The following is an 18,707-nucleotide window of genomic DNA, read 5'->3' on the forward strand; positions in this document are numbered from 1 at the left end:
AAATAGTTGGGAAGTCCTTGCTTAGAAGCCAAATTAAAGCTCAAGTCACAGTTTCTGGAAATTTGAAGCTGGAAGTTCAAGTTTTTGGAAATTTGTTCACATATAACTGTACCTCTGAAGGAAAGTTGGGAACAGAAGAAAAAGGGCTTGACATAAAGCAGATTTATGAACTCATCAACTTATTCAGTAGAAGCTGGAAAAAGCAGAGACTACCTTAGAAACCAAAAAAGAAGTATTATTTTGACCTTTATTTATATCTAAATTAGAAGTTCTTTTACTTAGACACGTACCTGAATTTGGACTACATAATGAACATTTATTTGTGGGAATCTGGCTGTCTAGACTCCATCTCTTCCTTGTTTTGATAACAGTACCTCATTTAATCCCAGAGAATTCCCTCTTCCCTATTGTATGCATTCTTACTGGGACTGTAAATCAGCATACCCTGGCTTCCTCCTAAACAGGGATGGGCAATAATACAAGCAAGGCCAGTGAGACTCTCCAAAATTTAAATCTGAAGTAGAATGGCTTAAGAATGAAAAGATAAAGTTCCAGAACTGGAGCTCTACCAAGACTGTGAGAGGACCCTACTGCTTAGACACCCATTGCTGCCTCAGCCTGGTCTCTAGTCCCTTCTGGAAGACACTCAAAGACATACCATTCAAAATTCTTTTCTGCTTCCTTAGCTGGAGTTGGTTTCTATGGCTGGAAACCTAGGAACTCCTGAGGTGGAGGTAAAGACATTCTGCCCTAACTTTGCGCCTGGTCTTCCTCACTGAATGATACAAATACTTTAAACGAGGTTACCCTGTACTAGAAGATTTTTTTATGGCTTTGTTACAGAAGTATCTAGAATAATTTTATCAAACATATAGAACTCAGGAACAAGCAGGTTTTTGTTTTTGTTTTGTTTTTTGCTTACCTACTCTTTCTCATTTTTACCAGAATTCACTTTGTTCCCTGTTTTCCCTGCCATATTTCCCCATTTCTCAATTTTCGTCTCTTAAGTTTACCTACACTGATTTTTGTGCATTTGCTTTCCCAAACAGTTACATAATTTAAGTGGTTCATATTCCACTTTTGCTGATTGTTTTCTTATTACTGTCAACACCATTGCTGTTTATTCCTATACTTCTTCCCAAAAATGTAGTATTATGTTAGGATTAATCTATCAAAAAATTAATTGTTAAAGGTATGATACTAGCACTTGTTCTACCAGGTGCTATTCTATGAAATAATTGCCACAAGAAGATATAACTTTGTTATTAGACTATATAATAAATAGAAGTTTAGAAATCTGAAGATAATGTAGTTATCACATACTCAAAGCCTATTATATTAGGGATAAGAGATCTCCACTTCTTTAATTTTGTTTTAATATTTCTTCTTTCATTAAAAGGTGGTTCAAGGAAGAAAATAACAAATATGTTTAGCAATCCTTCTTAAAGAAGAAGAAAATAGAAATAATTTGATATCCTTACATCAGTGACATAGTAATCCCTCAGTAACACCTTACAGTTATCTTCAGTTCATCCTTTCTTTACATCTTCTACTTAACAAGACCACTGTAAAGATCAAGAGAAAGCAATTCTTAAGCTATAAAATGCTACATGAATCAAGATGTTAATATTGCTATTACTTGTCCTTTCCCTTCTTCTCCACCAACCTAGCCATCAAAGCCATCATCACAAACCAATGAAATTCCCTGCCTCCATTTCCTCTCCATTCAAATCATCCCATAGACAACTTTATATACTAATCTTTCAGGTCATCCAAATTCTTAAGAGAAATGACACCAATATTACAACTAATCTTTCATAGAGTAGAAAACCAGGAAATACTCCAAATGTTTTTTGAAACCAGGATAACGTTAATACCAAAACCACACAAAGACATTTTAATTTTGCAAAATAAAGAAAGCAAAATTAAAGGCAAATCCTAGTCATGAACATGAATGCAAGACTCTTGAACTCAGGAAATATCAGAAAATCAAATCCTATAGTATAAAAGGGATGATTAAGTAGGGTCTATTCTAGCAATGCAATGTAATTTACCACAGTAATAGTATGATGGAGAAAAATTATATAATTATCTCAATAGATGCAGGAACAGCACTCTATAAAATTCAATACCAATTCATGAGTTTAAAAAAATACACTTTGGCAAACTAGCAATAAAATGGTATTGCTTTAGACCAGTTAAAAAACGTTTCTATAAAAAAAAAAAAAAACTTAAGGCATTTAGAAGTTAGGAGAGTGGTAATCCTCGGGACTAGTCAGTGGAAATGAGTACAAGAAAAGCTTCAGCAGGGCTCATTTCTTGATCTGAGTGCTTATGACACAAATGTGTTCAGTTTATGAGAAAAAAATAAAAACTTACAGCAATCATTATACTTATTTGTAAGTGAAGTAATGAAAGCTTTCTTCTTGAGACTAGAAACTAAATAAGGATGCTGCTAACACTATTGCTTTTCAACAGTTTAAAGGAAGTCCTAGCCAGTGCAGTAGACAAGAGAAATAAAGGATGTAAGTAATGAAAAGGAAGAAATAAAACTGCTGTTATGATGCAGAATACCCAATGGAATACAGATAAACTGATACAAATAAGAATATTTAATCTGAGGTCAATTTTTAAAAATCAATTGTTTCTAGACACAGCAGCAAAAAAAAAAAAAGGATAGAAAATGCTTTAAATGATGACATTTATAATAAATTTAAAATATAAAATACTTAGGAATAAAACTTATAAGAGATGTCCAAGATGTCTACAGAGAACACTATTTATGTATATATCTATTATATCATCACATGTACATCTTAAAAATCAAGCTTTCAGTTCAGTTCAGTTCAGTTCAGTTGCTCAGTTGTGTCTGACTCATTGCGACCCCATGAATCGCAGCACACCAAGCTTCCCTGTCCATCACTAACTCCTGGAGTTCACTCAAACTCACGTCCACTGAGTCGGTGATGCCATCCAGCCATCTCATCCTCTGTCGTCCTCTTCTCCTCCTGCCCTCAATCCCTCCCAGCATCAAAGTCTTTACCAATGAGTCAACTCTTCGCATGAGGTGGCCAAAGTACTGGAGTTTCAGCTTCAGCATCATTCCTTCCAAAGAACACCCAGGGCTGATCTCCTTTAGAATGGACTGACTGGATCTCCTGGCAGTCCAGGGGACTCGCAAGAGTCTTCTCCAGCACCACAGTTCAAAAGCATCAATTCTTCATCACTCAGCCTTCTTCACAGTCCAACTCTCGCATCCATACGAGAAAAACCATAGCCTTGACTAGACGGACCTTTGTTGGCAAAGTAATGTCTCTGCTTTTCAACATGCTATCTAGGTTGGCCATAACTTTCCTTCCAAGGAGTAAGCATCTTTTAATTTTATAGCTACAGTCACCATCTGCAGTGATTTTGGAGCCCCAAAAAATAAAGTCTGACACTGTTTCCACTGTTTCCCCATCTATTTCCCATGAAGTGATGGGACCAGATGCCATGATCTTAGTTTTCTGAATGTTGAACTTTAAGCCAACTTTTTCACTCTCTTCTTTCACTTTCATCAAGAGGCTTTTGAGTTCCTCTTTCCTTTCTGCCATAAGGGTGGTGCCATCTGCATATCTGAGGTTATTAATATTTCTCCCGGCCATCTTGATTCCAGCTTGTGCTTCTTCCAGTCCAGTGTTTCTCATGATGTACTCTGCATAGAAGTTAAATAAGCAGGGTGACAATATACAGCCTTGACGGACTCCTTTTCCTATTTGGAATTAGTCTGTTGTTCCATGTCCAGTTCTGACTGTTGCTTCCTGTCTTGCATATAGGTTTCTCAAGAGGCATGTTAGGTGGTCTGGTATTCCCATCTCTTTCAGAATTTTCCACAGTTTATTGTGATCCACACAGTCAAAGGCTTTGGCATAGCCAATAAAGCAGAAATAGATGTTTTTCTCGAGCTCTCTTGCTTTTTTGATAATCCAGCGGATGTTGGCAATTTGATCTCTGGTTCCTCTGCCTTTTCTAAAACCAGCGTGAACATCTGCAAGTTAACGGTTCATGTATTGCTGAAGCCTGGCTTGGAGAATTTTGAGCATTATTTTAGTAGCGTGTGAGATGAGTGCAATTGTGTTGTAGTTTGAGCATACTTTGGCATTGCCTTTCTTTACAACCTAAATATATACTATTTTTATTTGTCAGTCACACCTCAAGCAAGCTGGAAATAATTAAAGAAGACTTAAACATTTAGAGAGACATAACATGCTCATGGAGTAAATATTGAAAATATGCCAACTTCTCAGTATTTTTCTATAGATTTAACATAATTCCAAAAAAAATTCCAGAAGAGTTTTTGTGGAAATAAACAAGATGATTATGAAATCAATATGGGGGAAAAAAAATCAAGAGAATCTTAAAGAGCTGGGGAGAGGTATGTGATCAAACATGAAGACAACTGCAGTAAATAAGATAATGTTGTATTGGCACAGAGATAAATACATGAATCAATGGAATGGAAGATAATTCAGAACAGGCCTACATATATGTATTAAAAGTTACATTGCAGAACAGTATAAGTGGTACTAGTTCAATTGAATGTCAATATGAAGAAATGAAAACTGATATAAACCTTATATCATTTCTAAAAATCAATTCCTAATAAATAATAGCTCTAACTATAAAAGAATAACAAAACTTCTAAAAGTTAACTTAAGAGGAATAACTCATCACCTTGATGTACACAAAATGTCTTAAATTGGACACAAAAAGTGTTAAACACAAAGGGGAAGATTGATAAATTACTAATACTTAAAATTAACAACTCCTATTCATCAAAGGCAGCATCAATAAAGTGAAAAGACAAATCACAGATAAGAAAAGATATAATTGCTAGAATGGCTAAAATTAAAAATGCCAATACCAAACAATGGTTAAGATAGCATTTATATATTTCTAGTTGGAGTGCGTAAATCTTGAACAGCCACTCTGGAAAAAAGCAAAACAAATGCACACACTATTACCCAGCTATACCATTCCAACAGTTATATTAAACAAAAATATGTATGCACCCACTACCAACTGGAAGGATGTACAAAGGGTGTCTCTGAGTACTAGGAATGTTCTATTTCTTATTCTGAATGATAGTTGCATTGGTTTTTCTTTGTAAATTCAAAAAGCTGTATACTTGTGATGACCCCCGTTTTCTTTATATATATATATATATATACACATATATATATATATTCTTTTTTAAATTTTTTTATTTTTACTTTATTTTAGTTTACAATACTGTATTGGTTTTGCCATACATTGACATGAATCCGCCACGGGTGTACATGAGTCCCCAATCCTGAATCCCTCCCTCCCACATCCCACCCCATATCATCTCTCTGGATCATCCCCGTGCACCAGCCCCAAGCATCCTGTATTCTGTATCAAACATAGACTGGTGATTCATTTCTTACATGATAGTATACATGTTTCAGGGCCATTCTCCCAAATCATCCCACCCTCTCCCTCTCCCACAGAGTCCAAAAGTCTGTTCTATACATCTGTGTCTCTTTTGCTGTCTCGCAAACAGGGTTATCATTACCATCTTTCTAAATTCCATAGATATTTGTTAGTATACTGTATTGGTGTTTTTCTTTCTGGCTTACTTCACTCTGTATAATCGGCTCCAGTTTCATCCATCTCATTAGAATTGATTCAATTATATTCTTTTTAATGGCTGAGTAATACTCCATTGTGTATATGTACCACAGCTTTCTTATCCATTCATCTGCTGATGGACATCTAAGTTGCTTCCATGTCCTGGCTATTATAAACAGTGCTGCAATGAATAAGAATGGAACTGGAGGAATCAACTTGCCTGACTTCAGGCTCTACTATAAAGCCACAGTCATCAAGACAGTATGGTACTGGCACAAAGACAGAAGTATAGATCAATGGAACAAAATAGAAAGCCCAGAGATAAATCCACACACCTATGGACCCATTATCTTTGACAAAGGAGGCAAGAATATACAATGGATTAAAGACAATCTCTTTAACAAGTGGAGCTGGGAAAACGGGTCAACCACTTGCAAAAGAATGAAACTAGAACACTTTCTAACACTATACACAAAAATAAACTCAAAATGGATTAAAGATCTAAACATGAGACCAGAAACTATAAAACTCCTAGAGAAGAACATAGGCAAAACACTCTCCGACATAAATCACAGCAGGATCCTCTATGATCCACCTCCCAGAATACTGGAAATAAAAGCAAATATAAACAAATGGGATCTAATTAAAATTAAAAGCTTCTGCACAACAAAGGAAAATATAAGCAAAGTGAAAAGACAGCCTTCTGAATGGGAGAATATAATAGCAAATGAAGCAACTGACAAACAACTAATCTCAAAAATATACAAGCAACTTCTGCAGCTCAATTCCAGAAAAATAAACGACCCAACCAAATAATGGGCCAAAGAACTAAATAGACATTTCTCAAAAGAAGACATACGGATGGCTAACAAACACATGAAAAGATGCTCAACATCACTCATTATCAGTTCAGTTCAGTTCAGTCGCTCAGTCGTGTCCGACTCATGAATCGCAGCACACCAGGCCTCCCTGTTCATCACCATCTCCCGGAGTTCACTCAGACTCATGTCCATCGAGTCCGTGATGCCATCCAGCCATCTCATCCTCCGTCGTCCCTTTCTCCTACTGCCCCCAATCCCTCCCAGCATCAGAGTCTTTTCCAATGAGTCAGCTCTTCGCATGAGGTGGCCAAAGTACTGGAGTTTCAGCTTCAGCATCATTCCCTCCAAAGAAATCCCAGGGTTGATCTCCTTCAGAATGGACTGGTTGAATCTCCTTGCAGTCCAAGGGACTCGCAAGAGTCTTCTCCAACACCACAGTTCAAAAGCATCAATTCTTCGGCACTCAGCCTTCTTCACAGTCCAACTCTCACATCCACACACGACCACAGGAAAAACCATAGCCTTAACTAGACGGATCTTAGTCGGCAAAGTAATGTCTCTGCTTTTGAATATGCTATCTAGGTTGGTCATAACTTTTCTTCCAAGGAGTAAGCGTCCTTTAATTTCATGGCTGCAGTCACCATCTGTGGTGATTTTGGAGCCAAAAAAAAAATTAGAGTCTGACACTGTTTCCACTGTTTCCCCATCTATTTTCCATGAAGTGATGGGACCAGATGCCATGATCTTCATTTTCTGAATGTTGAACTTTAAGCCAACTTTTTCACTCTCCACTTTCACTTTCATCAAGAGGCTTTTTAGCTCCTCTTCACTTTCTGCCATAAGGGTGGTGTCATCTGCATATCTGAGGTTATTGATATTTCTCCCAGCAATCTTGATTCCAGCTTGTGTTTCTTCCAGTCCAGCGTTTCTCATGATGTACTCTGCATAGAAGTTAAATAAGCAGGGTGACAATATACAGCCTTGACGTACTCCTTTTCCTATTTGGAAGCAGTCTCTTGTTCCATGTCCAGTTCTGACTGTTGCTTCCTGACCTGCATACAGATTTCTCAAGAGGCAGGTCAGGTGGTCTGGTATTCCCATCTCTTTCAGAATTTTTCACAGTTTATTGTGATCCACACAGTCAAAAGCTTTGGCATAGTCAATAACGCAGAAATAGATGTTTTTCTGGAACTCTCTTGCTTTCTCCACGATCCAGCGGATGTTGGCAATTTGATCTCTGGTTCCTCTGCCTTTTCTAAAACCAGCTTGAACATCAGGAAGTTCACGGTTCACGTATGGCTGAAGCCTGGCTTGGAGAATTTTAAGCATACTTTACTAGCATGTGAGATGAGTGCAATTGTGCGGTAGTTTGAGCATTCTTTGGCGTTGCCTTTCTTTGGGATTGGACTGAAAACTGACCTTTTCCAGTCCTGTGGCCACTGCTGAGTTTTCCAAATTTGTTGGCATATTGAGTTGCAAATCAAGACCACAATGAGGTACCATTTCACACCAGTCAGAATGGCTGTGATCCAAAAGTCTGCAAGCAATAAATGCTGGAGAGGGTGTGGAGAAAAGGGAACCCTCTTACACTGTTGGTGGGAATGCAAACTAGTACAGCCACGATGGAGAACAGTTTGGAGATTCCTTAAAAAATTGCAAATAGACCCCTGTTTTCTATATGTATAATATATTTTAATTTTTTATATAAGGGGAAAAATAAAATAAATAAAAATAAAATCAAGGAGGAAAAAAGCATACAGAGTGGAAAGAAAACTACAAGGTGAAATAAAATTAGAAATGTTTACCTGGTGACAGGCTATTTTTATTGGCACAAATTATCCAGTGATAAAAATAAGGGGTTAATATTTAGGCAAAGACAAAAATTTGATGTTTTGGTTAATCTATACATTCTTAGTAAAGGCAAACATGAAATTTCATTAGGCTTTCTGAAATAGTGAAAACAACTTTAAAAGATTCACATTGCTTTCATGTATCCCTTGGCATTCACAGATCCAAGATTGAGAATCAATGTCCTAATCTGATATGAAATCAGATTACCAGCCAAAATATTCAGTAAATTTTGCCTTTCTCCATCAACTATTTGTTAGGTTAATATCAAAAATTACCTCTTTAGGGAATATAATTATCAATCCTAAGTAAACACTTTAAAATAAAACCTTGAGGATCTTTTCCTCTATTCTTCCCAATGGTGGATATATTATAATCTGAAGTTTTCATATAACTCCCAAAAATATCTTCATTAGTATGCCTGTCAGGATTAAAATCTTAGCTTAATCACATAAAAACTACGTGACCTTGGGAAAGTTTTTTAATGTATGCTTCAGTTTCCACATTTGGAAAATGGAGATGATGTTTCTAGTACCTACCTCACAGAATTGTTGTGAGGACTAAATGCAATAACACTTGTAAATCACTTAGTACTGTGTCTAAATGTTAGGTAAATTATCATAATTATTTCCCCTCCTATTTGTTTTTAAGAATAAAGTATTATAATGCTGATCAGAACCTTTGTGAGCATGAGGGAAATTACTGACATAAGAATTTCACTTTTGGGTGATTGGGTTGGGAGGTAACTTGCATTGAAGACATCCAGATATCAGCATATGAAAATCTTTCCTTTAGAGCTATTCAGTTATTTCACAGAATATACAGATCTCCTACCAGGAAAGTAACTGCCTAGGTAATGACATTCAAAGGAATTACAAGCTAGGTTCAATTGTTCTGATACAAACTTTCTATCTATACTCTTGCTTTCTGTCTCAAGGCTCATCCCTACTGCTGCTGCTGCTAAGTCGCATCAGTCGTGTCCAACTCTGTGTGACCCCATACACGGCAGCCTACCAGGCTCCCCCGTCCCTGGGATTCTCCAAGTAAGAACACTGGAGTGGGTTACCATTTCCTTCTCCAATGCATGAAAGTGAAAAGTGAAGTCACTCAGTCATGTACGACTCTTAGCGACCCCACGGACTGCAGCCTACCAGGCTCCTCCTAAACCTAATATCTCAAGTCCCTCAAATATTTAAGTATAGCCATTACTTTGAGTCTTCCTGAGTCTTCTCCTCTCCAGCTATACATACACATCTTCAACTGTCTACATATTGTTCACTCATTTTTTATGAATTCATTCTTTCAAGAATGTTCTTTTTAAATTAATTCATTCAAGAATTTTGTGATGATTAACCTGACCATGTCATGGTATGCAGATGTTTGGTCAAAGATTGTTCTAGATGTTTCTGTGAAGATTTTTTTAGATGATATTAGTATTTAATATAGACTTTGAGGAAAGCAGAATACTCTCCATAATGTGGGAGGGCCTCACCCAATCAATTGAAGGCCTTAATAAAAAAGACTAACCTCTCAGGAAGAAGAGAGAATTTTGCCAGCAGACCAACTTTGGACTCAAACTGCAACTCTTGCCTAAATCTTCAGCATGCTGGTCTACCCTGCAATTTTGGTCTAACCAAGCCTCTGCAATCACCAATTCCTTAAAATAAATTTCTCTTCCTATATACATACATACATCTTGTCAGTTCTGTTTCTGTTGGAGAGAACACAGTTTTGCTCCAGGAACACAAATAGGACCCACTACTCAACTTTGCGACTCTCCCAGCCTAAATTCTCCTTTTTATGTTCACATAACTCTTTAAACTCTGCCTAAACCATACTGGCTATTTCAAATGCAGTCTGAATAGAGTGAGTGTGTGTGCATGCTCAGTCATGTCCATATCTTTGTGACCTCATGGGCTGAAGCCCACCAGGCTCCTCTGTCCATGGAATTTTCCAGGCAAAAATATTGGAGTGGGTTGCCATTTCCTTCTCCTGGGGATCTTCCCAATACAGGGATTGAACTTGTGGCTTTTGTGTCACCTGCATTGGCCGGCAGACTCTTTACCACTAGTGCCACCTGAACACAATTTAGAATAAAATAAACTGAGCTATTTCAGCTTCCTAATTCTACCTATTTTGAAGTCAAAAAGCAGCCTAATTACATCACTACTCACACTGAGCTGACCATGATAAAATCCCATAAGCTTCCCATAAGAAATGTTGCCAAGCCATATCTTACCAATTCTTCATTTGCGCAACTGTTTCTTTGTGGCCTGTACACAATACCTCACATTTGTTCCTACTAAGTTTATCTTTGATGTTTAATTTTTCATTGAATGCTGTCAAAATCTTTTGAATCCTTATTCTCTCACTCAGTGTGTTTACAAAAACTCTCAGCTTCATATTAATGAAATATTAGCCTTTCTAAAACTAAAAAAACACATAGCCGAGATCAAGGGAAATCTCTGACATTATCTATCTTTTTTTAAAAAAGTTTAATTCAAATAGCATTAGCATAAATATACTGCTATTGAAGTTCTCAGAGAGTATATGATATGCAAGGAAGGCAGGATACATGCTGCTCTAGTCAGACCTGGTTTCAAGTGCTCTCTCTAAACTTAGAGACTGCAGCACATAGCACGTGGGATCCTAGATCCCTCACTAGGGGTCGAACCTGCTACTCCTCCAGTGAAAGCATGGTGTCTTAACCACCTAACTGCCAGGGATGTCCCAACATACAAGTTTTATAATTGGACAAATTGCTTATTCCTCAGAGTGCCAGTACATTGGGGGGAAGAAAGTCATATCACAAGGTTGCTGTGAGAGTTAAAATACGCACAAAGCCCTTGACACAATGCCTAATCTTAGCAGGTACTTGACATGGTGTGTTTTTGTTTCTTTTTGTTGTTGTTTTTTGTTTGCTTTTTTGGCTGCACTGGGTCTTTGGGGAAGGATGTGGGCTTTCTCTAGTTTCAGAGCACAGTCTCTAGAGCACACAGGCTCAGTAGTCATAGCACTCAAGCTTCTCTAGTTGCCCCTTGGTATGTGGGATCTCATTCCCCTACCATGAATCAAACCTACATTCCCTGCCTTGGAGGGCAGATTCTTAACCACTGGACTATCAGGGAAGTCCTGACATGTGTCTTCTTTGAAGCACATAGTATGTACTCATAAATAGTTAGATCCGTTCCTGCTTCACGTTCCCTTGGAAAGTAGGCCTAAAACCTAAATCTCTTAGCCACTCATGGCATTGAAGGAGAAAGGTGGAAGATGGGAGGGAGGAAGGTAGCGAGGGAGGGAGGGTGCAGATGCAGATAGATGAATGACTTGAAGTTGCCACAAAAAGTTGGAATAATGACAACGAATACTTTGGAATCTGAACATACATCCAGGGAAATAAGAGACTACTGTTAAAGGCTGCAAATTCTTTAGAAAAACTGAATAGTTTAGAAAAAGAGTTTCATTAAGTCTCTTGCCAAATGGCAACTTACAGCAGGAGAGGAATAAATGCAGTGATGTTTGGTATTTGGTTAAACATTTGGTTAAACATTTAAGCTGCATTTCAAAATGTTAGATTTGGCAAAATCTAAAATAAATTTTGACAAGTCCTTTACTTTTTACTTGCATGTATTAAAGGGAAAGCCAGCTTGTAGATTTGAATCATTTAGATTTTGACTCATTAAAATGTATAGTGTTTTATCAAGCCACAAAAACTGACCCAAATCATTTAGCTTAACTCAGAAAAAAAAAATCTTATATAAATCACAACCCTCAAACATTAAGTTGCTGAGCCTTGGAAGAAGAGATTAACTCAGAAAGCCCTCATGAAAGAAATTTTGAAGAAGTAATTAAAGGAGTGAAACAGCACTGAATACACAGAAAATGTAAAACCAAGTATGCAGACAGAAGTGGTATTACATGATAGCTGACAAGGACAAATCTCAGTTATTAGACTTCGGATTTAAAGATATTTTTCTAAAACGTCTGTGAGAAAAATAGGATCTTCAGAGCACCCATAATTAATCTCAGTATGTATTTACTAAACAAATGCTTACTGTGTGTCTCTATATGCGTCTCTCTGTCAAATGCTGGGATCACAAGGAGATATCACCTCACACCTGTCAGAATGGCTATTAGCAAAAAGACAACAAATGACAGTTGCTGGCAAGGATGTGGAAACAAGGGAACCCTCTTGCACTGTTGGTGGGAATGTAAACTGCTGTAGCCACTATGGAAAAGAGTATGGAAGTTCCTCAAAAAATTAGAAATAGAACTACCATACGATCTATCAATTCCACTTCTAAGTATTTTTCTGAAAACAAAAGCACTAGTTCGAAAAGATACATGCACCCCTATACTCACTGCAGCATTATTTAAAACAGCCAAGATATGGAAGCAATCTAATTGTCCAGAACTACATAAATGGATTCAGAGAAGGCAATGGCACCCCACTCCAGTACTCTTGCCTGGGAAATCCCATGGATGGAGGAGCCTCATAAGCTACAGTCCATGGGGTCGCTAAGAGTCGGAGATGACGGAGCGACTTCACTTTCCCTTTTCACTTTCATGCATTGGAGAAGGAAATGGCAGCCCACTCCAGTGTTCTTGCCTGGAGAATCCCAGGGACAGAGGAGCCTGGTGGGCTTCTGTCTATGGGGTCGCACAGAGTCGCACACGACTGACACGACTTAGCAGCAGCAGCAACATAAACGGATTAAGAAATATGATATATAGTATACAATGGACTATTACTCAGCCATTTAAACAAAAAATGAGATCTTGCCATTTAAGATAATGTGGATGGACCTAGAAGGTATTTTAGGCTAACTAAAATAAGTCAGACAGAGAAAGACAAATACCATATTTGTCTTCAAATATGAAGCCTTCATCTATATGTGGAATCTAAAAACCAAAACAAACAAACATAACAAAACAGAAACAGACTCAAAGATATAGAGAATACGCTGGTGGTTCCCAGAGAGGAGGGAGATGGGAAGATGAGTGAAACAGAGTGAAGGAGATTAAGAGGCACAAATTTCTAGTTATAAAATAAATAAGTCACAGGAATATAATGTACATCATAGGAAATAGAGTAAATAATATTATAATAACTTTATATGGTGACAGATGATAACCAGACTTACCATGGTGGTTGGTCATTTCGCAATGTATAAACATACCAAATCATGATACTATACACCGAAAACTAGTATATTTAGTCAATTAAATAAAATACTGGGAAACATGCTGGACAAGACAGACATGTCTTCTGAAAGCATACTGTCTATAGAGAAAATAGATTTTTTAAGTGAAAATATAAAATAATTACAAACTACAGTCTAAAGATGGAGAAGGCAATGGCACCCCACTCCAGTACTCTTGCTTGGAAAATCCCATGGGCAGAGGAGCCCCAGGTAGGCTGCAGTCCATGGGGTCACAAAGAGTTGGACACGACTGAGCCACTTCACTTTCACTTTTCATTTTCATGGATTGGAAAAGGAAATGGCAACCCACTCCAGTGTTCTTGCCTGGAGAATCCCAGGGATGGGGGAGCCTGGTGGGCTGCCGTGTATGGGGTCACACAGAGTTGGACACGACTGAAACGACTTAGCAGCAGCAGCAGCAGCAGCAATCTAAAGATGTAGGAAGCAGTCTTTTTTTTTAATCAGACGATAATTGCTTTACAATGTTGGTTTTTGCCATAAAACATTGTGCATCAATCATAATTATATATACATTCCCTCCCTGTTTATTATATATATACCTCCCTCTCTGCTCCCATCCCACCCCTCCAGGTCATCACAGAGCACCAGGCCGGGCTCCCTGTGTTATATATAGCAGCTGCCCATTAATTAAGAAGTACTCTTATTATACATAGCTTTTTAAATTGCAAGTTTAGGGCCATTAATAAAAAAATAATAGATTTTTCAAATTCATAGAGAACTTGAAGCTCATCACATCCAGTTTTTAAATGCTTTGATCAAGGAAAGGGGCAAAGGCAAAAGCCAGATCTGAACACAGGTTTCCTAATTGTATCCTACATCCATCCTTCATTGAACTTTAACTGAGCATCAGCTATGATTAGGCTGTATGCTAAGTACTGCAGAGGAGGCAAAAATTAAAGCCATCACTCCCAACTCTCAAACTGCTGACAGACAGAAGGGAGATAAGCTTGCAAACAAATAACTGCCAAAAGATAAATTATATAAAAGAAGTTTGCACAAAATTCTGTGGCACCAAGAAGGAAACCCTAACTCTGCTTAGGAAGATAATGGAGGGCTTCACTTTAGCCAAAAAATATGGAAGGAGTAAGATTTGTCCAGAAAGACAAAAAGAAGAGCAGCATTTCAGAAAGAGTAAAGTAAATGTGCAAAGAAATGCCAATGTGAAAGAACACTGTTCAGGGAAGTCTAAGTATAAAAGGTTTCAGAATTCCTCTACTTCTGAGCTTTCTTTTTCTTATTATTTTTGTCAAAGTAATACATGCATATAGTCAAGTAGTACAAAAAGACTTAAAAACACAGCTGTCCTTTAGCAAATTCTCTCATGGTCACCCCACCATCAAGGCTCCCTCATTCCCAGATGGGATCACATTACGCTCATTCAGCTTCTGCTTCTGGCATCAACTCCATGCTTTCTAAATCATGTGTGTATACTGATATTTTGGTATCCTACATGGTATGAGAATTTTCACTTTATATCCACTTCATCTCTTCCACCCCATATGCTTGAAACATAATTTGCGGCTATTACCATAATTGTTTTTATAATGACTAAGTAAATATTGCTTACTGATTAAAGCCCTATACTACAATTATATTTCCTTTCTGTAATAGCTTTTCTTTTTTATTAATTGATTTGCATGCGCTTTATTGTTCTTTTTCAATCTCCACGTAAATCTTCCCCCATACTCCAAGAACTCTAAAAACATTATAATTTTTCTTAAAGTCAAACCTATAAAACAATTTGTTTTTTCCTGTGGTTATGCCCACTAGAATCATGTGCCCCTGCTTTAATCTGCACTGAACTTCAGGTCTAACCTAGGAATTTCTTTTGCCTCTCTTCTCTGTTAGAGCTAGTTTCTAGATCCTGGGCTTCCCTCAGGTGGTAAAGAATCTGCCTGCAGTGTGGGAGACCTGGGTTCTATCCCTGGGTTGGAAAGATCCCCTGGAGAAGGGAACAGCTACCCACTCCGGTATTCTGGCCTGGAGAATTCCATGGACTGTATAGTCCATGGGTTCACAAAGAGTCGGACATCTCCCTATTTCCTAGTTTACATTCTGACTTTGGTAGAGCCCACCTTCTACTAGCTTCCTGAGAAAGAGTGCATGAATGTAAATATTTAAAACAATTATCTCTATCAGTCACATCTGACTAATATTTTGGCCAAGCATAAAATTCAAGGTTGTAAATTATTCTTCTTCAGAATTATTCAGTCATTGCTCTACTATCTTCTAGTTTCTAATGTTGCTATTGAGAATCTCGTGCCATTGTATGTGACCATATAAATCTGACCTTCATATGTGAATTTTTTTTTTTGCCCTCTGGAAGTATATGAGTTAGGATGGTGTTTAGTTGCATGTAAAAGAAAATCCAACATTATATAGTAGTTTAATCAAATAAGGAATCTCATTACCCCTGCAACACCACAGGAAATCCAAAGATGGGTAGTTGCTGACATCATTGAATCAGCAGCTCAAGTATATCAGAGCTGAGACACCATGGAAAGAAATGACTATGTAGCTCCAGCCATCCCATACAGGAAAAGGTAGAGGGGGAAGGAGGAAACAAAGGTATAGCCTATATGAGAAAACAAAAGTTTTCTCAGAAATTCTTTACCACACTTCCACTAAAATTTTACAGGCTAGCACTTTATCACACTTGGCCAAACCTACCTACAAAGGAGTTTAGAAAAGCAAGTGTTTAATCTTTCTAGCCTCTTAAATAAAGAAAAGCAAGGGTAAAGAGATCACAATGAGTTGAGGGAGCCAAACTAGAGTATGAAATTATATTGTGATGTGTCTTGCTGTGAGTCTTTGTTTAATCCCTTGTGCTGGGCACTCTGTGAGTCCTTTCAAATTTGAAACACATATTTTCATCCTGGCACTTTTCCTTTTAATTTATTTGATAATTTCGTCCCTTTGGATTTTTCTGTTCTCTAATTTGGGAGCTCCTAAAAGTCAGGTGTTGGATCTTTGCTATTGACTATCTTTTTCTCCCACTTTCCATCTCATTATCTTTTAATTCTATTTTCTGGGAGATTTCCTCATTTGCATCTTTCTACTGAATATTTTATTTTTCAGAGTGCTTTCTTATTCTTTTATTCTTCCTTATTCACACCATTACATTATTTTACATATGCAAAATATACTCATCTCTTTGAGGATACTGATTACATTTGCTTGAAGGTTTCTTCTTTTTCCTGACAGTAGCACTTTCTTATTCACTTTTTCTGTTTATTTATTTGTTTCAGTCTCTCTTCCTGCTGGAGGCTTCTCTCAGTTGACTGTTGGCAACTGGTTCTGTGTTCATATCTAAGAATGACATACTGAAAAAAGGGGATTGGAACCTGTGTGCATGCAGTAAATTTCACTGTAAGACCATATGGAGACCAATTGTTTTTTGTTTATTTGTTTCTTTTCATCAGGAATACTGTTAAGTCAGTATCTGCAGAGATTTGCTCTGGAGTGTGTAATTTCTTCAAGGAAGGATCTTCCAATATCTTGTCTGAGGAGGTGTGAGGATAGAAAGGTGGTTGTAAACTTGTTGTTAACATTATAGAGCTAAGCATGGGAAGGGGGCTTCCCTGGATCCACCCAGCAATGCAGGAGATGCAGGTTCAATCCCTGGGTTGGGAAGATCCCCTGGAGAAGGAAATGGCAACCCACTCCAGTATTCTTGCCTGGGAAATCCCATTGACAAGGGAGCCTGGTGAACTACAGTCCATGGGGTCAGAAAAGAGTCAGACACAACTTAGCAACTAAACAAGCTACAAGCATAGGAAGAGAGCCAGAAGTACCACTAATATGCAAATTTCCACTTAATTCTCCTCACATATACCCTCCTCTGTATCATCTCTCAGGTTGATTTTCACAAATTATACCTTCCGTATGTTTCAGACGTGGGGTACTGGTAGTTGTCAGTGTCCAAATATAGTTAATTTCCAACAATCCTCCTTTGCTCATTCCACCTCACCGCTCCCCCACAATCTCACCCAGCTTCTGTAACACCTAGTGCCTCTGATTCTTGAACCTTTCTCAGATTCAGCTGGATGAATCAGTTTGCTTATCACTGGTATGTCCCCTTACAGAGGGTTAGATTTGACATTCTCACTGCTAAGATAATTCTTCCATCTGTTTTCCATACTCCTATTCTATGCTGCTGCTGCTGCTAAGTCGCTTCAGTCATGTCCGACTCTGTGCAACCCCATAGACGGCAGCCCACCAGGCTCCCCTGTCCCTGGGATTCTCCAGGCAAGAACACTGGAATGGGTTGCCATTTCCTTCTCCAATGCATGAAAGTGAAAAATGAAAGTGAAGTCGCTCAGTCGTGTCCGACTCTTAGTGACCCCATGGACTGCAGCCCACCAGGCTCCTTTGTCCATGGGATTCTCCAGGCAAGAGTACCAGAGTGGGGTGCCATTGCCATCTCTGATAGTTAAAGATACCTCTTAGTTTTACTTAAAATGGAGTGTGTGTATCTATCGCTTTTGTTTCTTTGCTGTTTTCAGTGATTTCTTATAAGAAACAGAAGTATTTTTCTGGCATTTTGAAACAGTCTCTATTATATAACAGTAAGTATCTAATTATTAATTTAAAACTTTAGAAGTCCTAATAATATACAAAATAGGCTTTATAGAAAAACTCTACCCACTGATAACACACATCAATTTAGAATGGGTATTACATTGTTGATGATCCATTTCTAGTAATATGATGTGGTAATTAAGAGCATAAATTTTGAGGTTAAACTGCCTAGCTTGGAATTATGTCTCTACTGCTTTCCTTGCCATATAATCTTGAACAAATTCTGTTGATATCAATCTCTTAAGCCGAAAAATGGAGAGCAGTAGTGAGGAGTAAGTACAAAAAGTACCTGGCACATAAATAATAATAAATACCAGTTACTATTATTAACTCCAACAGTTATGATTTTCCAAGGTAATGAAAGAGTCAAACACTGTTCTAAGTACTTTATAGGTATTAACTTACTGAATCTTGAAAACAACACTATAAGGTAAGTACTATTATCAGACCAATTTTATAAAGGGTGAAATTGATGCACAAATAGATTAAAAACTTGCCCAAGATCACAATCAAAGGTAGATAAATAGGACTCAAATCCAAGTAATCAGGTTCTAGAATCTTTGATCTTAATAGCCTGGCAGGCTGCAGTCCATGGGGTCGC

General features: G+C 37.7%; 1 protein-coding gene across 10 annotated transcripts in view; it reads right to left on the minus strand.

Annotated features, from left to right (window-relative positions):
- The window catches only part of ANKS1B (ankyrin repeat and sterile alpha motif domain containing 1B), a 1,150,317-nt gene that overhangs the window by 1,022,466 nt on the left and 109,144 nt on the right, over positions 1–18,707 (minus strand). The gene's annotated exons all lie outside the window — the stretch shown is intronic.

This window comes from Capra hircus, chromosome 5 (genome assembly GCF_001704415.2).
Source record: "Capra hircus breed San Clemente chromosome 5, ASM170441v1, whole genome shotgun sequence".
Lineage (NCBI taxonomy): Eukaryota > Metazoa > Chordata > Mammalia > Artiodactyla > Bovidae > Capra > Capra hircus.